Below are 23,822 nucleotides of genomic sequence, written 5' to 3' on the forward strand. Positions count from 1 at the left end.
TGGCGCCTCAGTTGGACCGACGTTCGTGCTGGACGTGCAGACCGCGTGAGACGACGCTTCATCCAGTCCCAAACATGCTCAATGGGGGACAGATCCGGAGATCTTGCTGTCCAGGGTAGTTGACTTACACCTTCTAGAGCACGTTGGGTGGCACGGGATACATTCGGACGTGCATTGTCCTGTTGGAACAGCAAGTTCCCTTGCCGGTCTAGGAATGGTAGAACGATGGGTTCGATGACGGTTTGGATGTACCGTGCACTATTAGTGTCCCCTCGACGATCACCAGTGGTGTACGGCCAGTGTAGGAGATCGCTCCCCACACCATGATGCCGGGTGTTGGTCCTGTGTGCCTCGGTCGTATGCAGTCCTGATTGTGGCGCTCACCTGCACGGCGCCAAACACGCATACGACCATCATTGGCACCAAGGCAGAAGCGACTCTCATCGCTGAAGACAACACGTCTCCATTCGTCCCTCCATTCACGCCTGTCGCGGCACCACTGGAGGCGGGCTGCACGATGTTGGGGCGTGAGCGGAAGACGGCCTAACGGTGTGCGGGACCGTAGCCCAGCTTCATGGAGACGGTTGCGAATGGTCCTCACCGATACCCCAGGAGCAACAGTGTCCCTAATTTGCTGGGAAGTGGCGATGCGGTCCCCTACGGCACTGCGTAGGATGCTACGGTCTTGGCGTGCATCTGTGCGTCGCTGCAGTCAGGTCCCTGGTCGATGGGCACGTGCACCTTCCGCTGACCACTGGCGACAACATCGATGTACTGTGGAGACCTCACGCCCCACGTGTTGAGCAAGTCGGCGGTACGTCCACCCGGCCTCCTGCATGCCCACTATACGCCCTCGCTCAAAGTCCGTCAACTGCACATACGGTTCACGTCCACGCTGTCGCGGCATGCTACCAGTGTTAAAGACTGCGATGGAGCTCCGTATGCCACGGCAAACTGGCTGACACTGACGGCGGCGGTGCACAAATGCTGCTCAGCTAGCGCCATTCGACGGCCAACACCGCGGTTCCTGGTGTGTCCCTGTGCCGTGCGTGTGATCATTGCTTGTACAGCCCTCTCACAGTGTCCGGAGCAAGTATGGTGGGTCTGACACACCGGTGTCAATGTGTTCTTTTTTCCATTTTTAGGAGAGTAGATCTTTGTCCGTTCCTACATCGCCAGCATCCAGTTACATTGTTCAGCTGCCACTGGAATGGCTATTCAATCACCAACCACAAGCAACATGGCCATTTGGGATCTGTGCAAGGGAGAGCCTTGAATTATTACAGGGTTGGGGGGGGGGGGGGGGGTATTAAGATCCAAAGCCAGGGGTTGAGTAGGGTATCCCCCTGGCTACTACCAAGGCCTAGATAGCTTTTAGAACTAACTATTTACAAGAAGCATTGTTCCCCAGACCATGTTTATAAAATTAAATTTAATGAATTTTTACGTAGCCACCCAGATTTTATTACTGTCTACACAGATGGCTCTAAGCAGGGAGATGTTTTTGGTTGTTCTGTCATGTTCCCTGACACTGTCCTCAGGATAGGGCTCCCAGAGCAGTTTTTAGTTTATTATGTGGAATTGTTTGCTATCATGAGGGCAATGGAGCAGATGAGACAGTGCTGTGACAAAAAATTTATCATCTGCTCCAATTCTCAAAGTGCCCTTCTTGCTGTTGGACAGATGTACCCAACAGATTGGATGGTGCAACAAGTGCAGGACACTCTCCTTCTCTTGCCCAGGCAAAACAAGGAAATCGTTTTGTGCTGGGTTCCAGGGCACATAGGCATCCAGAGTAATGAACTCACTGATGCTACTGCTAAGGAGGCTTGCTCCTTTCCTCCTCCTGCCAGCTGTTCAGTCCCTCTGTGGGCTGTCACTTCATTTGTGACCAGAAAGGCAACATTTTGGTGGGAGTCCCAGTGGCTGGAAGTGAGGAACAGTAAAGTACGTTCCATCTAAACTTCACTGTGACCATGGATCACCTCCTTTCGCTTGCGATGGTGTGAAGAAGTAGCCCTTACTTGGCTTAGAGTGGGACATATTGCCCACTGACACGGCGTGCTCTTACGTTGGGAGGAGCCCCCAGTATGTCAGAGACGCGGGACAAAGCTGACATCTTTTAACCGATTGTGTTCTCTTGCCGACCTGAGGCTTGAACTGGATATCCCACAGGATCTTCTCTCTATTGTAAATGATAACAAGGCGAATATTGTTTGTGTCATAAAATTTTGTGCGGTGTCTGGAATTCTTCCCAAAATACTTGGTGTGCAGTCTTAATGTGTCACATATTATTTCTAAGTTGTCATCCAACCACACTCATTGGTCCCTTTCTAAACAGCTTCTTTACAGGTATTTTCTCCATGATTTCGTTTAGTTATTCCACTGTGTCTCACTGGGGTTTTATTACGGGCTTTTCTGAACCTCACATTTCTGGTGTTGCTTTATGTTTCCTGTGGTGGGATCAAACGTAGTTTTCCAGTTTATTGATCTCCTTCCATAGATTATGGAAATCTTCTTCAGTATAACTTTAATGCTAGGGCGCTGATGATGTAGCTAAATCATCATCATCTTTTTCCATGTGCCTGTTTTTAGCTGTCTTCTATTATGTCAGTTGGGACTGACATGTAGTCATTTTTAACTCCTCTCTGTCTTCGTGTTCTGTAGTTTTGATTTGGACACGTATGACCTCAATTGTTTTTTGCACCCTAAAGCAATGCAAAATCAAACCCTTAGTAACAGAACTTTTGTTTCAGATTATCCTCTTTCCCTACAACATTACATGCAATGCTTTGATTTGCAGAATATATTCTTATTTTCCCGAGCAGCGTCATTTGAAGATTCAAATGCGAGAATAGTTTACCGCTAGAATGTTTTTCAACAAAAATTATCAATATATTTAATTTTGATGACTGCATATATTGTGGATACATATTAGATGTCTTTAATGCAGTGGTTTCCATTAACTTCTGTATCAATATTCTGCTGATTGTTGTTGAATTTTCTGCCCTTAGGAGCATTTCCCAACCCAGTGGCAAGAGAGTGGTCTGAACTTTTACTCTCTCATTTGCACTCTTTTAACGAGGCCACTGTCATTATTATCAATGTTTTAAGCAATAACTAGGATTGAACCTATGACCCCAGACCTTTCTGGATTCATAGTTAGTTGCTATCCCTAAAACGAGATTTAAACCATATTGCACAATTATGTCCAAGAGTTTCTTATTTTATAAATTTTGAGTTATCAGTGGAAGGTAGAGGTAATTTTTGACAGAACACATTGGAAAGTAAGCTGTCATGTGTCTCCAATTTTTTCATATGCAACTAGAGGATCAGCATGTGTGTTTCAGTGGCATTTTTATCACTTTATAAAACAAAACAAACACCATCCTAACAAAACCTTGAAGGCTCAATAGAACAGTCTCATCCCAAGGCAAGAAGAGCTCTTGTCAAGACTATCAGGTGGACAGTACTTTTCGGGAATTGGTTTATCCTAATCTTATTTACAGTTGCAGCTATACAGACAATCCTGTAAATTCATGGTCATCATTATCCATTTGGATTACACAGATACAATAAATTGCTTTTCAGAATTGCTAGCACACCAGCAGTTTTCCAGTGTTTTTGAGCAGATGAGTCAAAACATTCTGATCAGACAAGTATCAGGACAATACAGTAGTAAATGTTGAACTTATGTCTGCCATTCCAGACCACTTCAACAGAATGGGCTAAAGTGTAACCTACAAAAGAATGAACTCTTTCACAAGCGAGTTGAGTATTTCATCTACATGTTGAATCTTAAAGGACTTCAACTGAATTGACAACATATGTAAAGCATGGAAAAAATTCAAGGGCCTACCAACTTAAGATCTTCAATCATTTCTTGACAAAATAAATTATTATGTATATTTTATGTTGGACCCTCTTCCTCACCAGTTACAAGTATGCTATTTTCTATTGGTAGACAACACAACATGCTAATGCCAATGTCCTGTCTAGATTACCTGTGGGACGAATCTTTCATTTGACTCTCAGAGGCACTATGCTTCCAAGTAGACAGCATCTTACAAAACTGTCTTCAAGAGTGTCCTGTTGATTACACTGTGTCATGCTGGTTCATTTATTGTAGATGTCATAATTTTCGCATCTGTCATCTGTCAAAATTACAACAGCACCTACTCCAAACAAGCCAGCGTGACACACAGTGTAACCCAATATCCAATAAGAACAAATTCTCCATTGTGTATAAAATATTGTTGTCATGTGGATCTCATCATGCTAGATAATAAATGTGACTTATGAAAATGGGCAGAGCCTTAAATGAGTTATTTAGTATATAAACAGCAGCTATAGTGTTAAAATGTCTTTCTTCAATATTTGATAGCTGCAAGACACAACACACTGAAAACGTTTATAAAACTCAATGTCAAAACTCTCTTTTGTACAAAAGTTGGTCAGCATTTTCAGGTAAATATTCTTCTTGATATTGTAATGTACAGGATGTCAAATTGTTATCTTTCTTTCTATAATTCGATCCATTAAAAAAAAAGAATCAGTCATGGTACAGCATTGTTCACTGCCCCACTTGGAAAAACACAGAGAGAAGTCTCATTCTGATATTTTGGATCTCAGACTGTGAGACCTGTGAGATAGTCGACATTTGGCCTTCATTTCAGCCGCGTGTCTGAAATCCGTGCTCGAGAGCTCAAGTGACAACAATGAGCAGGAGGGCCTGCACACACCAATAACAGCTTCTAGAACAGACAAACCCAGTATTAACACACAATTCACAAAAAACTAAAGCCAACTGGCAAGCACTGGGTAGCGACAAATACAGGACGAGACGACAAATGTTATAGTGTGACAACCGCAATTACTATTAAAGCAATAGTTCGTTAAACAATCTCCAATGATATGAAATTTCACTTGATAAATTTATAAATCACCACTATCTCAAGGTGATAATGACCAGACAGTCTGCACACAACCTTAAATACCAAAGCACCATTTGATGGCGCAAAATCGTTACCATTATAGTTGCCAACAAGGAAGAAGTTTGCAATTCTAGTTTAAATTAGCAGCTGAAGTTTTATGTAGAGAATTAACTTTGATTCATAAAATTTACCACTTAATACATTAACAATAATAATAAAAAATGAATCACTGAATATCAGCCACACTTGCAATTCAAAATAAATGCAGTGGAATCAGGGCACAGTGCAGTTTCATGGACTTGCAATACCAAGTATCGTGGACCCTCATCCAAATGGTTTACACACACAAAAGTTCCACCACAAAATTGCTCATCGCTTAAAGTTAGTCCAGGAGCTCGCTGTTAACATGCACACCTGGGTAAACTCCCATGCTCTCCTCCGGACTCGAGATAGACATGACTCTTAAACAGAGCCTGTGATGACTGGTGACTGCTTTCACACTCCAGTTCTGCTCGCCGCCAGACCCAGGCACTGGAATGTCAACACTATGCCCACTGCAGTACACTAAGCATCGACTGACTACTCACAATGCTCCATGCACTATCTTCCCTCTGTCAATGTCCCCAACCACGTCTCCATCACTGCCCCGACCGAGTCTCCTTTGATGCCCCCAACTGAGTCTCACCTTGCCAGCCACAGCCATCCTAAATAGACGGTGCTAGCCAACCATGACACCACAAAGCATGACAGAGAAACTATCCTGCTAAGAGCATCGCAAGAAGTCACAGCTCAATAACATTATTTTACTAGTTAGGTAATAATAATTATTAGACAGAAAATATATACCTGGAAAAGAATAAAAAGTAAACTGCAATTTATGAAATGAGTACTTGAACCATTATTTCTAATTGTGAATGTGATACGAAACATTGTTGGTTTTATTTTATTTCTATCTGCAATGGTCTCTCGTTATTGATGTGCAAATGACATCATGTTGTGATGAGAAAGTTTGCCAGTGCACGTGACTTGCTGGTGTAGGCACTTTTTCACACACACAGGACAATGAATGTAGTATGTATTTTCATTGTTTTACTGCATGTCTAATTCAGTGTTCCATTCAGAAACATCATGTTCATATTACATTATTTTTCTCCATGATTAAAAACTTATTTTATTGTTGACAAATATGTCTTTCTCTATTCATCTGTATTCACCAAGCCATCTTATGGTGTGTGGTGGACGGTACTATGTGTACCACTGTCACAGCCTCTTCCCTGTACCAGTCACGAATAGTTCACAGGAAGATTGCTGGTAAGGCTTTGTGTGGGCTCAATGTTTCTAATTCATGCTCATGATCTTTTCACGAGATATACATAGAAGGAAGCTATATACACTGAAGAGCCAAAGAAACTGGTACACCTGCATAATATCGTGTAGGACCCCTGCGAGCATGCGGAAGTGCCGCAACACGATGTGGCATGAACTCGACTAATGTCTGAAGAAGGTATGGAGGGAATTTACACCGTAAATCCTGCAGGGCTGTCCATAAATCTGCAAGAGTATGAGGGGGTGGTGATCTCTTCTGAACAGCACGTTGCAAGGCATCCCAGATATGCCCAATAATGAGGATATTGAAAGGGTAATGCAGTATGTAAAGGGGTACGATGATCTAATAGTCATGGGCGACTGGAATGCAGTTGTAGGGGAAGGAGTAGAAGAAAAGGTTACAGGAGAATATGGACTTGGGACGAGGAATGAAAGAGGAGAAAGACTAATTGAGTTCTGTAACAAGTTTCAGCTAGTAATAGCGAATACCCTGTTCAAGAATCACAAGAGGAAGAGGTATACTTGGAAAAGGCCGGGAGATACGGGAAGATTTCAATTAGATTACATCATGGTCAGACAGAGATTCCAAAATCAGATACTGGATTGTAAGGTGTACCCAGGAGCAGATATAGACTCAGATCACAATATAGTAGTGATGAAGAGTAGGCTGAAGTTCAAGACATTAGTCAGGAAGAATCAATACGCAAAGAAGTGGGATACGGAAGTACTAAGGAATGACGAGATACGTTTGAAGTTCTCTAACGCTATAGATACAGTAATAAGGAATAGTGCAGTAGGCAGTACAGTTGAAGAGGAATGGACATCTCTAAAAAGGGCCATCACAGAAGTTGGGAAGGAAAACATAGGTACAAAGAAGGTAGCTGCGAAGAAACCATGGGTAACAGAAGAAATACTTCAGTTGATTGATGAATGGAGGAAGTACAAACATGTTCCGGGAAAATCAGGAATACAGAAATATAAGTCACTGAGGAATGAAATAAATAGGAAGTGCAGGGAAGCTAAGACAAAATGGCTGCAGGAAAAATGTGAAGACATCGAAAAAGATATGGTTGTGGGAGGACAGACTCAGCATATAGGAAAGTCAAAACTACCTTTGGTGACATTAAAAGCAACGGTGGTAACATTAAGAGTGCAACGGGAATACCATTGTTAAATGCAGAGGAGAGAGCAGATAGGTGGAAAGAATACATTGAAAGCCTCTATGAGGGTGAAGATTTGTCTGATGTGATAGGAGTTGATTTAGAAGAGATAGGGGATCCAGTATTAGAATCGGAATTTAAAAGAGCTTTGGAGGACTTACGGTCATATAAGGCAGAAGGGATAGATAATATTCCATCAGAATTTCTAAAATCAGTGGGGGAAGTGGCAACAAAATGACTATTCACGTTGATATGTAGAATATATGAGTCTGGCGACATACCATCTGACTTTCGGAAAAGCATCATCCACACAATTCTGAAGACGGCAAGAGCTGACAAGTGCGATAATTATTGCACAATCAGCTTAACAGCTCATGCATCGAAGCAGCTTACAAGAATAATATACAGAAGAATGGAAAAGGAAATTGAGAATGCGCTAGGTGATGATCAGTTTGGCTTTAGGAAAAGTAAAGGGACGAGAGAGGCAATTCTGACATTACGGCTAATAATGGAAGCAAGGCTAAAGAAAAATCAAGACACTTTCATAGGATTTGTTGACCTGGAAAAAGTGTTTGACAATATAAAATGGTGCAAGCTGTTAGAGATTCTGAAAAAAGTAGGGGTAAGCTATAGGGAGAGACGGGTCATATACAATATGTACAACAACCAAGAGCGAATAATAAGAGTGGACGATCCAGAATGAAGTGCTCGTATTAAGAAGGGTGTAAGACAAGGCTGTAGCCTTTCGCCCCTACTCTTCAATCTGTACATCGAGGAAGCAATGATGGAAAAAAAAGAAAGGTTCAGGAGTGGAATTAAAATACAAGGTGAAAGGATATCAACAATACGATTCGCTGATGACATTGTTATTCTGAGTGAAAGTGAAGAAGAATTAAATGATATGCTGAACGGAATGAACAGTCTAATGAGTACACAGTATGGTTTGAGAGTAAATCGGAGAAAGACGAAGGTAATGAGAAGTAGTAGAAATGAGAACAGCGAGAAACTTAACATCAGGATTGATGGTCACGAAGTCAATGAAGTTAAGGAATTCTGCTACCTAGGCAGTAAAATAACCAATGACGGACGGAGCAAGGAGGACATCAAAAGCAGACTCGCTATTGCAAAAAAGGCATTTCTGGCCAAGAGAAGTCTACTAATATCAAATACCGGCCTTAATTTGAGGAAGAAATTTCTGAGGATGTACTTCTGGAGTACAGCATTGTATGGTAGTGACACATGGACTGTGGGAAAACTGGAACAGAAGAGAATCGAAGCATTTGAGATGTGGTGCTATAGACGAATGTTGAAAATTAGGTGGACTGATAAGGTAAGGAATGAGGAGGTTCTACGTAGAATCGGAGAGGAAAGGAATATGTGGAAAACACTGATAAGGAGAAGGGACAGGACGATAAGACATCTGCTAAGACATGAGGGAATGACTTCCATGGTACTAGAGGGAGCAGTAGAGGGGAAAAACTGTAGAGGAAGACAGAGATTGCAATACATCAAGCAAATAATTGTGGACGTAGGTTGCAGGTGCTACTCTGAGATGAAGAGGTTAGCACAGGAAAGGAATTCATGGCAGGCCGCATCAAACCAGTCAGTAGACTGATTTCCAAAAAAAAAAAAAAAAAGAAAGAAAAATGTTCATGTCCGGATGTCCGGGGATTTTGGTGGCCAGTAGAAGTGTTTAAACTTGGAAGGGTGTCCCGGGGGCCACTCTGTAACAATTCTGGGCGTGTTTGGTATTGCATTGTCCTGCGGGAATTGCTCAAGTCCATCAGAATGCACAGTGGACATGAATAGATGCAGGTGATCAGATAAGATGCTTACGTACATGTCACCTGTTAGTCATATCTAGATGTACCAGGTGTCCTATATCGCTCTAACTGCCTATGCCCCACATGATTAGAGAGCCTTCACCAACTTGAACTGTCCCCTGCTGACATGCTAGGTCCATGGATTCATGTGGTTGTCTCCATACCTGTACATGTCCAAAATACTCGATACAAGTTGAAACGAGACTTGTCTGACCAGGCAGCATGTTTCCAGTCATCAACAGTCCAATGTCATTGTTGACGGGCCCAGGTGAAGCATAAAGCTTTGTGTTGTGCAGTCATCAAGGGTACACAAGTGGGCTTTCAGCTCCAAAAGCCCATATCAATGTTTCTTCGAATGGTTCACATGCTGACACTTGTTGATGGCCCAGCATTGAAATTTGCAGCAGTTTGCAGAATGGTTGCGCTTCTGTCATGTTGAATGATTCTCTTCAGTTGTCATTGGTCCCATTCTTGCAGGATCTTTTTCCAGCTGCAGTGATGTCAGAGATTTGATGTTTTAATGGATTCCTGATATTCATGGTACACTCGTGATACAGTCATATGGGAAAATTCCCACTTCTTTACTACCTCAGAGATGCTGTGTCTCATCGCTCAGGCGCCGATTGTAACAGCACATTCAAACTCACTTAAATCTTGATAACCTGCCTTTGTAGCAGCAGTAACTGATCTAACAACTGCAAAAAGACACTTGTCTTATATAGGCGTTGCCAACTGCAGCACTGTATTCTGCCTGTTTACATATCTCTATATTTGAATATGCATACCTATATGGTATATACATGGTATATACATATTATATACATGGTATATACTGGGACTGAAGACCACAGCAACAACATACCTGTAACAGTTTCTTTGGCACTTCAGTGTATTTGTTGACTCTTCTGGGAACGTATGATCTGGGAACATTAACAATAAGTCTCACTGTGATGCAGAACGTCTCCCTTACACTGTCTGCCACTGGAGTTGGTTGACACTTTAGAGTTTACTAAATGACCCTGTAACAAAATGGATTGCTCTTCTTTGGATCATCTCTATTTCCTCTGTCAGTCCTATCTGGTATGGATCTTATACTGATGAGCAATATTCAAGTATTGGTCTCTCTCTCTCTCTCTCTCTCTCTCTCTCTCTCTCTCTCTCTCTCTCTCTCTGTGTGTGTGTGTGTGTTGGAATGATTGACAGTTTATAATCTACAATAATCTAGAATTTAAAATTATCTTTATGAAATTATAACCTTCAACCATTCCCAATTTTTGCTATTTAACATGTTGGAGTCCAGCTGCTTAGAAGAATATCGGGTCTAGGAAACCAACCATTTATGCCATTATTTAAAGTATTTCTGGCATATATGTAATTGATGCATCTTCAAGAGTAACACATACTTAGAAAAGACCAAGCTTCAAGATTTAATTATGATGGAAAGTAAATTATTCTTCCAAAAACAGGTTCTCGATGAGTTGTTGAGCAATTTCTTCCTTGTGAGCTTCCAAAATTTCTGCTTACTCAATGAACATGATGTGTTTATAGCAGAATTACAGTAAACTGTGAAACCTAACAAATAAGTGCCTGAAATTACATCAATGCAATTGTATTCGCTCAGGCAATTGCGACTGCATCTTTTACGTTTACTAATGTTTCTTTCGACATAATTCTAGAAATTGACAACAGAAGGCATCATCAGTTAGTGGACAGGTAACGAGATGTCCGTACATTGTTCTCATATGCCGTAAGTCAAGTTTTCGTGTGGTTTATGTCCGTGCTTTGAGAAATCACGGCCAGACCCATACTCGGGCATGGTCTTTTTAACACAAAGTTGTGGCCTGAGCCATGCTTGGGCTTGACCTGCATAGTGTTAGAGTGTGACACTGATGGCACCCATCACCAAATTACACTCCTGGAAATTGAAATAAGAACACCGGGTATTCATTGTCCCAGGAAGGGTCAGATACATCACATGATCACACTGACAGAACCACAGGCACATACACACAGGCAACAGAGCATGCACAATGTCGGCACTAGTACAGTGTATATCCACCTTTAGCAGCAATGCAGGCTGCTATTCTCCCATGGAGACGATCGTAGAGATGCTGGATGTAGTCCTGTGGAACGCCATGCCATTTCCACCTGGCGCCTCAGTTGGACCAGTGTTCGTGCTGGACGTGCAGACCGCGTGAGACGACGCTTCATCAAGTCCCAAACATGCTCAATGGGGGACCGATCCGGAGATCTTGCTGGCCGGGGTAGTTGACTTCCACCTTCTAGAGCACGTTGGGTGGCACGGGATACATGCGGACGTGCATTGTCCTGTTGGAACAGCAAGTTCCCTTGCCGGTTTAGGAATGGTAGAACGATGGGTTCGATGACGGTTTGGATGTACCGTGCACTATTCAGTGTCCCCTCGACGATCACCAGTGGTGTACGGCCAGTGTAGGAGATCGCTCCCCACACCATGATGCCGGGTGTTGGCCCTGTGTGCCTTGGTCGTATGCAGTCCTGATTGTGGCGCTCACCTGCACGGTGCCAAACATGCATACGACCATCATTGGCACCAAGGCAGAAGCGACTCTCATCGCTGAAGACAACACGTCTCCATTCGTCCCTCCATTCACGTCTGTCGCGACACCACTGGAGGCGGGCTGGACGATGTTGGGGCGTGAGCGGAAGACGGCCTAACGGTGTGCGGGACCGTAGCCCAGCTTCATGGAGACGGTTGCGAATGGTCCTCGCCGATACCCCAGGAGCAACAGTGTCCCTAATTTGCTGGGAAGTGGTGGTGCGGTCCCCTACGCCACTGCGTAGGATCCTACGGTCTTGGCGTGCATCCGGGCGTCCCTGCGGTCTGGTCCCAGGTCGACGGGCACGTGCACCTTCTGCCGACCACTGGCGACAACATCGATGTACTGTGGAGACCTCACGCCCCACGTGTTGAGCAATTCGGCGGTACGTCCACCCGGCCTCCCGCATGCCCACTATACGCCCTCGCTCAAAGTCCGTCAACTGCACATACGGTTCACGTCCACGCTGTCGCGGCATACTACCAGTGTTAAAGACTGCGATGGAGCTCCGTATGCCACGGGAAACTGGCTGACACTGACGGCAGCGGTGCACAAATGCTGCGCAGCTAGCGCCATTCGACGGCCAACGCCACGGTTCCTGGTGTGTCCGCTGTGCCGTGCGTGTGATCATTGCTTGTACAGCCCTCTCGCAGTGTCCGGAGCAAGTATGGTGGGTCTGACACACCGGTGTCAATGTGTTCTTTTTTCCATTTCCAGGTGTGTATAATAAAACAAAAAGAGCATGTGTGGCAATACCTTTATCCTTTATGGATGTGCTCCTGAACACAAATCTTTAATTCTAGAATTTCATGAAAAGTTGTGTAGTTTTCAAGTTTCTGTTCACATTATATTATTACACATGATAACCGAACCACTGGCATCTATCTATCACACAAACTTTTAATTTTGTTTTTAAAATGTGTAGAGGCTGTCTTGATATAGCATTGCTCTGAAGTTTTAATGTATTGTTCATTGTTTCAGCACTTCAATTCCAACATTCTGCAGAAACAATATCGTTCTTCATCGAAGCCTCAGCAGTACTGCTGTTGTGCAATTGGTTCTCGAGACCGATCGGTATCAGTATGGCTTACAGCACTCAAACGACCTCTTGTTGTGTTGCACGAGTTGTTTACTAATTCTGTGCTTGATCTGTCATGGAGCTGTACATGTCTGCAGTTGATGGCTTGTTCATGGGATGGAACTGTTACTTTTGTAGAGTTCTCAGAAGATGAACTTGGGAAGCCACTTACAATGGAAGAGAAGGTGTGTTTAATTAATATTATTTGTAATTCATTTTAATTACTGAAAGATAATGTTGACTCCTTCATTGATGGAATTATGTTTTATTCATGAATTGTTAGTTCCTTAGTGTGAAAAGCTAACATGGATTACTGGATTACTTTCACAACTTTACTGCAGGGGGGGTGGGGGGGGGACAAACAAAGATGATGTATCTCACCAAACGAAAGCGTTGGCATGTTGATAGACACACAAACAAACACACACACACACACACACACACACACACACACACACACACACACACACACACACAATTCACTTTTTCGCAACCAACGGGCGCTTCATCAGGAAAGAGGGAAAGACAAAAGTATGTGGGTTTTAAGGGAGAGGGTAAGGAGTCATTCCAATCCTGGGAGCAGAAAGACTTACCTTAGGGGGAAAAAAGGAAGGTATACACTCGAGCGTGCACACACGGGCACACACGCGCGCGTCCACACACACACACACACACACACACACACACACACACACACACACACACACACACACACACACACATGTACATCTGCACATATACAGACACAAGCAGACATTTGTAAAGGCAAAGAGTTTGGGCAGAGATGTCAGTTGAGGCAGAAGTACAGAGTACATTTGCCTCTGTGTTTGTGTGTCTATCAACATGCCAACGCTTTCGTTTGGTAAGTTACATCATCTTTGTTTTTAGATATATTTTTCCCACATGGAATAAACATGACTGTTCAGATAGAAGTTATACTAAAAATTTTCTGATCATTGGTCTGGCACTAAACAGAAGTAGCATTTCATAGGGATCCTTTCATGTTCCACACTTAAAGTTCTATCCACTTTTTAAAAGTCTTCTTTTGCATATTTATAATAAACTGTACTGGCAACAGTATTTGAAGACTAAATGGAGCATTTTATTTTATTTGTCTGAAAACAAACAAAATAGACTGAGTTGTTAGATATGCTGATAAAATGAATCCCATCTTCTGTCGTGTATTTTTTATACATCACTCCAAAACTCACAAACCCTGTCTCCTCTTCTTTTTTTTTTTGCCATGACAAAGAAATTACTTTAACATTTTGTGTTTGCCAGCCCTGTTGCTGTTTTTGTGAATGATATATGAATGTTTCCTTTCTCTCTGAAATTGTAGTGAGAGACTCCCTACCAATTCAAAAGAAAGTTAAAACATACCTCATCAGTCACTTTTTCTACAAATTATGTAAATACCCAGATTTAGATATTTAAGAATTCTGTTAGCTAGATGGCCAGTAGCAGTGTGGGTTTATATAGGAAGCTGTATAGTAATAATGTACTATAAATAGGACTTGTTTTTAAAGATGTATAAATATTCTTGAAAACTACCATTGTAATCAAGTAAATAGTATGCTATTAATGGCAGACAAACAGCTGCTGTATGATGAATCTAATGAGGCAGCATTATTTTTCAAAGAAACAACTTTATTACTAATTATCTTGATCAAATTTGGATGGCATTAGTGTGAATAGCATTAAGTAGTGTAGTGATAGTTTATTGTTGAAAAGTTTGTCATATCTTTCTCATATGTTACGTGTATACCTTGACTTGTTCCACATCATTGGAGGTACCCCTTCTTGATAGTATCTACTGAATATGATAATGAATTCACATAACGCTATAATTTGTGTATTTTTAATTACTTTTTTCTTTTTGTTTCACTTGTGGTTTACATAATTGGTAGCACCACAGCATGTAAGCAAATAATTTATTCTGCTTTAATTTTTATGTCTTCCTGATCCTTATCCTGTAGATTGTGTTATCGTCATCAGCTGTAGTTTATCGACAGGCAGGTTTTCATTCATTCAAGATTAGGTTTGCTCATGCTATTTTATATTTTTCTCTATCCCCCATTTTGTTTCAATTGTTAAATAATACACAACTGCCCTGTTTTATACTGTCATAAATAAAGTTTTCTTGAAAGCTAACAGAATTGCTCCAAATGTGGAACATTTCCCTAAATCGTTTCAGGCAAATGCCGGGATGCTTCCTTTAAAAGAGCACAGCCGATTTCCTTCCCAATCCTTCCCTAACCCGAGCTTACGCTCCATCTCTAATGACCTCGTTGTCGATGGGACGTTAAACACTAACCACCACCACCAAATGTGGAACATTTACATGACTTTTCTGCAATTCACACTTAGTGTGGCAAACCACCTTCAGACATCCTGTACTGTTCACCCTCAAACAGCGCATATGGAAAATAAACACTTAAATCTTTTGGTATGAGCTCTGATTTTTTAAATTTTATTACAGCAATCACTTCTTTCTTGTAAGTGACAATAAAATATTTTAACATTCAGAGGAGGAAGTTGGAGGCTGAAATTTTGTGAAAATATCTTGCCACAGTGAAAAATGCCTTTGTTTTAACCCTTTCGTGGCTACAAGGGCCAAGTGTCCTGGCTACTTGGCCGGCTGATAAGAGGAAATGCAGCATTCGCCTGGCCGGTAGACTGCGGACTCAGCCCTGTGGTCGCTGTAGGCTATGGCCACTATTGGCATCCCGCACGTTCTGGTGCATACAGAACCGCTGTACTGTCTCAGTGGTCATAGTTTCTGATGACCACGAAAGAGAGCTTGGAACTAAGTAACACTTTCTGTTATATGTTTATTATGGGCTGATAAACAGTTGGTTTAGAAAAATGATAGGAACGTTTTTAATAATAATTCCTATAACTTGAGGCTTATTCCGTCGATATGTGTGCCTACAACATATTAAAATTTCCTTAAAATCAAATGAATGTGTTCCAAGATATATAGTGTTAAAGTGAGTAGCGTGTAGTGAAAACGCCCAAATATTGGACAGTTCTTGCTACTATCTTAATTAAAAAATAATTACAGGAATTTAAAACCAAATTATGGCACATATCCGGACTCTGAGTTAAACAAAGCATATATCTGGATAACTCATTTTTCGATAGGCCCATGGGTTGGTTTGTAATTGAAGCCTAAAGTCGATTCTCCACAATAAGATTGGTTGGTTTAAGGGGGGAAGGGGGGCGGGGCAGATAGTAAATGCCTACCTTCTTCTTGCTCAATGTTTTCTTTTTCAGCTCGTCATGTTCAGTACAGTTTCCTTTAATGGTTTCCCATTCTCATTTTTGATGCAGGCTTTGACTGCCACTGGCTGAATTAAAAACCCTTTTTATATACTTTTTTAAATTTTTTAATTTTAATTTATTACTTTCCTTTGCTTGAAACGTACACAGTTACTAAAACATACTAATATATCTTTAGTGTGTGATATTTTTCAAAACATGGCACCATGCAGAGAACCACATCACACTTTTTGCATCTTACGTGTGTAATTTTTTATTGTGAATTAGCAGTACATACTACACAGTGTGTCCGGGGAATCTCCTTTTTCTCTGTTGCTTCTAGGAACCCTGAATAATGTCCCTCTTTATTCTGCAGTTGGAAAGGGATTTCTTCTTTGGTTGTTCATAGGATTGCACTTTTACAAGTTTGACTATGAAATTTATTAAGCAACTGACAGATTGTTTCCAAGTGGTATTTCACTAGTGGTATCTTCGGTTACTTTTGCAATTCAGAAAATACTTTTTGCATTAAACACACACAAGTCAGTCATATGAAAGAATATCATGGAGCCACAGGAATAATTCAAGGCTCGAATACCAATTGTCTAAATAAATGGTATGACCTTTGTTGGGGTATGGCTATAACAAACTCACAACAACATCGCCTGATTTTCCCCAATCAGCATTTCTAGATTCTATTTCTGAGGCAGCACCAGTGTAGACAATATAATCCAAAATATAATTGATTTGTACATTACAAAGGACAAAAGTTTTAATGTCAAAATGGTTCCTTTGAAAAGTAGCAGACTTTCGTCAATCACTAGGTTTTCAAAGGGTACTAATGCCTGGCAGAATTTATTTTTTGTGTGATCTACAATGAGACATATTTTTACAAGAATGTCTTGGAGGTGTGGTGGAATTGTCACTGAAGTGCGATAAAGGCAGGATCAACTTGTACCAGTCCCTGGCCATTATGTTAGAGAATATTGGTGTTTGAAGCAGAGAATATGTCAACCAATATCCATTCGCTTCTAACTTTTTACTTCTAGGCATAAACAGAGAACTTGGTAGGAAGCAATAAAATTAAGCTGGCTCTGCGTGCTTCCACCATGCAAATTTCCTGGGTACTGTTTTCATTTTTCCAGTAATAAATTTATGATAATTATTGATCTGTGTACAGATAGCAGAAACGAATTCCATGGACATGAAGTACAAAAATATCTAAATGACTTGCTGACTCTTCGAAGTCTGCTTTTAATGCACTAAATGTGTTCACAAAGTGGCGTCGTTTCATCACTGGATGATTCTCCGTCCAGTCATACTTTCTTTTTTCTGATGAAGTTTCACTTACTTCATCTTCTTTTCTGTCTTCAGAGCTAGAGTCTTCTATTCTTGATGTCAAGGATTCAGCAGTACATTGACACGCATCCAACTCTTCATTGGAAGAAAGATTCGCAGTATCACTACAATCTTTGTCACTACAATTCATAAGAATATCCATAATTTCCTTGTCTGATAAATTGTGTCCCATGATGGTGTGAATAAATTGAAATGTTGTGGACAGATGAAGTTGCATGAGAAAACATCATTTTAGCCATCATCATTTGTTAAGTGGCACTCCCCTGCCATTTTGTACGCATTGTGCCATAGTTTTAACTGCCCACCATTTCATGATGGAACGCCCATTTTTTAACCATTTATGTTCCCACTTGGGTTTGCCATATGAGTTATCGACTGTTTCAGCAAATGACGTGCAGGCTGTCAAGCGCATTTTACTTTTTATGTGTCAAACGAATATGTCGAAGGCCATTTAATTTGTAGGTTATGACCTCCGTTTCCGTCAGTAGCCGTCTGGAGTTACCACCCGCTGAGTGTACATCTAGGCCAATAGCAATGACCTTTCTACCTGCTGGACATACATGTATGCCCATAGTCACGAAAGGGTTAATGACTGCCACCACAACTCACTTATCGTATCTGTGATACTCCTTCCCCTCTTGCCGGGTAATACAGAATGAGCTACACTTCTGTGAACTTTTTCAGTGTCCTCCATCACTCCTATTCAGTAAGGATTCAATACTGCAAATCAGTACTCTAGCAGAGGACAGAGAAGTGTAGGTAAACAGTCTTTTTAGCAGACCTGTTGCATCTGCTAAGTGTTCCACCTATAAAATGCAGTGTTTGGTTTGCCTTCCCCACAACATTACCTATGTGATCATTTCAATTTAAGTTCTTCGTAATTGTAATTCTTAGGTACTTAGTTAAATTTACAGCCCTTAAAGTTGTATTATTTATCATGTAACTGGGGTATAATGGATTTCTTTTTGTACACATGTGGATGACCTCATGGTTTTCCTTATTCAGGGACATTTTTTCATTTTTTCACCAAACAGATATCATGTCTTAAGTCATATTGCAGTGGGTTTGACTTTTGATGATTTCACTGATTCTTTGACACACAGTTTATATCAGATAATTATTATTTAATTACTGTTCTACAACTAGCTGCATAAATATTTTAAGAAAGTCATTGTTTGTTTTCTTTCCCTGCAAACTGTGAAACTTCAGCTAGCTTTCCTTCTAATAATACTGTCTTGGTTGCTAGGAAAGTCTGTCACTATTACTCCATTTAAATTACATTTTGTTTCCTTCTTTTCTTTTCTTTTGTTTTCACGGTGTCTTCATCTTGTGAAATCATTAGAATCGAGTGTTATTAACAAAGTGTAGGGATGATAAGGTTTTCACCAAAATTGGAATAATAAGAATATAGTGTAAAGCAGATAACAGCACATCTTGTTTAGGCCTCTACAAAGACCTATTATTATTATGCTCTTAGGTAACAACGAAGGATGAAATAATGGTATCTACATATGGTTTGCCTTCTTATTAAGCTTTGAGTAGTAATATATTCAGTTGCCAAGGTCTTATAACAAGCTCCTAGTAGATATAAAGTAATAAACTGGAAACCCTTAAAAAAGTCATTGCTGCTTTTCTGCTAGAATCATGACAAAAGAACAGAGTTTACTTTAAATAAACTTTTATTCTTACACCACCTATGTAATTGTTATTGACTGGAAATTATTAATGCAGCCATATAAACTCTAAGCAAGTTGGTTGGTTGGTAGACAATGGCAACGTAGTAAAAATGAATCATAATGTTGCCTGTGACAATATATAATGTGTATCCTCTCCGAAGCTCAAAATTTTGTTCATGATTGTCTTTGTTGCTCACATCTGTCTTCACACTATCATCAGATATTTCTCATAGTTTCATAACATTGCCTGGCATGCTATGACCAGTGATGTATATGATTTAATAAACTCAACACCAGGAAAAGAGAGAATGTAGTTTGTGGATACTGTACATAAGTTCGATATTTCTGTGTCTTCAGCAATGTGTAACTACCTCCTTGAGATGAGACTTCTCATCTAGAAAAATAGTACTACTTGCTAGTTTACTAATATAATGCATATATCCATATCCAGTGGTCATGAGCCCTGAAGACCACACGCTGCCTGGACAAAGTGCCTGTGTTCCTTTCTGTTGTGCATGGTTTCTCCAGGTGTCTTTAATCCCTAGGGCTGCCAGACCCAAATGTCAGTACTAATGGCAGAATTGTAAATGACATAGACAAAAGAAACCAATAAAATCAAAGTTGAGAAGACGCTGGTTTAAACACATTGTTCAAGACATGGTGACAATAGCTTTCTGGGAAACCTACTTATGTAAAGCTGCTCTGCATTTCATAATGTCACTTGGCTGTCACTGACTTTTGACTTTTGATATGAAATTGTAGTGGATAGTAAATTTGATAGCACCATTTGTATCAAAACAAAACATATCTCGCATAGTACCTGAAGTTAGTGGTGCACCAATTGAAGATCATGTAGATTAAGTAGTTTGATTATGTGAATTATGTTAATATGAATGCACATAGCTGAAGATTGAGAAATCTGTAGGAGGCTTTTATGCAGTAGTGGATACCAAATGTGTGACGATGATGCTGTTTTGTAACTAACCTATCCAACAAACATTTAATCTACAGATAATCAGTGTTATTCAATCGTAAAAATAACTAATGTGTTTCTTTCACTGCACCATCATCACAAGGCTATTTTCCAAGCTAATTAGAAATTGATTTGGAGCAAAATAAATAAGGTTAAGGCAAGTGCTCATGAGAATCCTGGACCAGCATCAGTTCTCAGCTTTCGTTATTGCATTAGGACAATGCCCTGTGTGCCTGGAAGTGATGAATTCGCTTGCATCCTTTCCCTTTCTTTCCCCATTCTGTGTTTCGTATAAATGTAAGCATCAGCCATGTCATCACAAGTGATGTCTGTTCTGTCGGACAGGTTGTAATGTTGTGTGTGTCTCACTGCTTTTTTAAACTAATTTGTGCCTAATTTTATTCCGAAAACTCAGTAATGTATGTAAATGTGATTAAAAAAGTACTTGAAGTTAAGTGAAGCGCAGCTGAACAGCAAGAAATTCTTTAGTGCGCAATCCCCACCACAATAGTAGTTGTGATTCTTTGAGTATGGACTCTAAAAAACAAAATAAGATTTAATAAAAAAAAAGAAAAAAAAGAGGACTGTTAATTTGTATCTTGTGGAAAGAGGTCATGTTGCTATGCCATCACTCAGAACGTATTGTTACAGTTAATGAAAATTGATATTTTAGTGATAAAACCGAGTAAAGTATGTGTAAGAGTTGCCAAACATTTATGTATACAAATTTTTTGGAAGTGAAGAATAGAAATATCTTGTTTTTGGAAGAGGAGGTAAACTTCATTGTCATTGCTGTCTATCAACCAACAGAATTGTAAGTGTACGAAGTTCACTAAAATACAGGAAAAGAAATGCATTCTCTATAGTTTTCATTCAATAAGTAACAATCTCTCAGAATTTCTGAATTAGAGTAATTTGATTATATTCTTGTACAATAGTATTGTGCTGAACTCCACTGACCAATTTTGATGTAGCAGGACATGTAGTTTGAAGGGAGTTTGTGTGCTAAGCAATCTCTTATCTCTTTTTCTCACAAAAAGCAGATTGCTGTTTGATCTTATTTACTTACAACAGTGGTCCCTTAGGTATGAAAAGCTATGAAAATTTGGACTCAAAGCTATCCACAATACGGCCAAGTAACTAACAGAGTTGTATTTTAAACCTTAAAGAGCAGTAGCTTCCTCTAAATTGTAATACATCACCAACTGGTGCAGAAGCTGATCATTCAAGGAGACAGCAACCAAAATTCAGATACCAGTTACGACTTAAAGTAAAATCTCAATCAAAAATCAGTCTCTCTCTCTCTCTCTCTCTCTCTCTCTCTCTCTCTCTCTCTCTCTCTCTCTCTCTCTCTCTCTCTCCAAACACATATATAAATATTCATATTATTAAAAAAAAGTAGGTCATTTTATATTAGGTCTGACAGAATGTACACAACTCAAATATATCAAACAAGACTGAAGTTCGTGCACATCACAGAATTCAAATAAAAAATAGTAAATGTGTATATCCATGCACAGTGTGTCACTCATTTCAGTTTGATTCATGTATGCCAAGGAAATGCAGGCGTTCATCTTAAAGCATGTGCCATTCCAGGTTTCATAGCATTTCTGTGATAGCCTCCTGTGAGTCAAGCTGACCTGTAACCATTTTCACTTCACTTCTTCATATTTGCTCAATGTCCTCTGTAAGTCATATGTGGTATGTGTCACACACACTCTAGCAATATTCTAGGTTGGGGTCACACAAGTGTTTTTCATGCTGGCTCCTCTGTAGAGTGATTGCATTTTCCTACAATGAACCAAAATCTGCTGTCTATTTTACTTTCAGCAGAACCAGTGAGATCATTCCATTTCATATCCCCACAGATTTTTACACCAAGGTATTTGTATGAAATGACTGACTGTAATTGTCAGTCATTGGTATTGTAACCATAGGAACCACATTTTCTCATTTTGTAAAGTGTACACTTTTACATACCCGTCATTTAAAGCAAGGTTCCAATCTTTGCACCACTTTGACATGACGGAATACTAATGCAACCCTTTCCAGATATTGCTGCATCATCTGCAAAATGACTGACGCTGTTATTAATGTTGTCTATAATGTCATGTGTATACAACAGTATCAATAAAGAGCCCCAACACAGTTACCTGTGGCCTGCCTGAAGTTACTTCTACATCTGTTGATGATTATCCATACTATTAATACCAGTTAACCCCACAGCCCAAGTGTTTAAAGAGACAGTCTCCCATGTATAAAAGAGCTTCAGATGTCTGACTTTACAAATGAGTTTGTGTGTTAAATATTTTACATTAAGTGTGTAAACCTTTATGTTTGAAGACTCAAAACCCCATTACTTACGAGGACTATTTAGAAAGATGATGATGATGAAGAAGAAGAAGAAGAAGAAGAAGAAGAAGAAGAAGAAGAAAAAGAAGATGTATATACATTTTATTATATACATGTGAAAGAGCGACTGACATACTACTTTTCCACATTGTCACCAAACACATTGCGGCACTTATCATAGCGGTGGACAAGCTTTGAAAAACCTTTGTTGTATAATTCTGCCACCTGAGACTTCAGCCAGTGAGTCAGCCTGCCTGGAGTTCTGCATCATCATCAAAGCACTGCGTTGCAAGACATTTCTTCATATTGGGAAACAAGTGGAAGTCGCTTGGTGCAGGATCGGGGATATAGGGCAGATGAGGGAAAATTTCCCATTTGAATGAATTAGGAGTTCTTTAGTGTGGTTTGCCATGTGAGGTTGGGCATTGTCAAGCAAAAACAAAATTTTGGACATAAGCTTTCCACGGCATTTGTTTTGAACTGCTCTTCTAAGGCCGTGCAAAGTTTGACAGTACCGGGCAGAATTTATGGTTGCTCCATGTTCGAGAAAATCAATAAGAAGCACACCCTGCCTATCCCAAAACACTGTTGCCAACAGCTTTCTTACCAACAAGGTTTGCAAACATTTTCTTTGTTTCTGGGAGGACCTTGTGACCCCCACTCCATGGACTGTAATTTTGTCTCACAATTGACGTGTTTCACCCAAGTCTCATCACTGGTTATGATTTCATCCAATAATGAATCACCATGTTTCTGTTATGATTTGATCCAATAATGAATCACCATGTTTCTGGTAGGCCTCCAGAAATGTCAACGGTGCCTCCATTTGCTGTTCTTTATTGTGCTCTGTAAGCATTTTGGGCACCCACCATGCACAAAATTTGTGGTAGCCTAGCTTTCGAGTGACAATTTCAAACAATAATTTCAATGAAACTTGTGGAAAAGAAAGTGAAAGCTCCATTATTGTGAAGCGACGATTTTCACGAATCGTTTCATCAGCTTTAGCGACAAGATTGTCAGTCACAATGCTCAGGTGTCCACTCTTCTCTTCATCATGAACATTGGTTTAGCCATTTTTAAACCGAATGCACCATTCCTGGACAAAACATTCACTCGTTACATTGTTTCCGTATACTTCACACAGTTCACGATAAATTTCTATAAGTTTTAGGTTTTTTGCCAATAAAAACTGTGTCGCAGACCGCAGCTCACAACTGGCAGAATTTTCGAAATGCAGTGCACATTTCAAATTCAAATATCGAAAAAACCAGACATGCAGAGACGTTCCCACTGTCACAGAT

The 23,822-nt window shown here is 40.4% G+C and overlaps 1 pseudogene; it reads left to right on the plus strand.

The window, feature by feature from the left end:
• LOC126438173 (protein HIRA-like) overlaps nt 1–23,822 on the plus strand; it is a 450,749-nt pseudogene that overhangs the window by 225,728 nt on the left and 201,199 nt on the right.

The sequence above is a fragment of the Schistocerca serialis genome, unplaced genomic scaffold, assembly GCF_023864345.2.
Source record: "Schistocerca serialis cubense isolate TAMUIC-IGC-003099 unplaced genomic scaffold, iqSchSeri2.2 HiC_scaffold_1261, whole genome shotgun sequence".
In the NCBI taxonomy this organism is placed as follows: Eukaryota; Metazoa; Arthropoda; class Insecta; order Orthoptera; family Acrididae; genus Schistocerca; species Schistocerca serialis.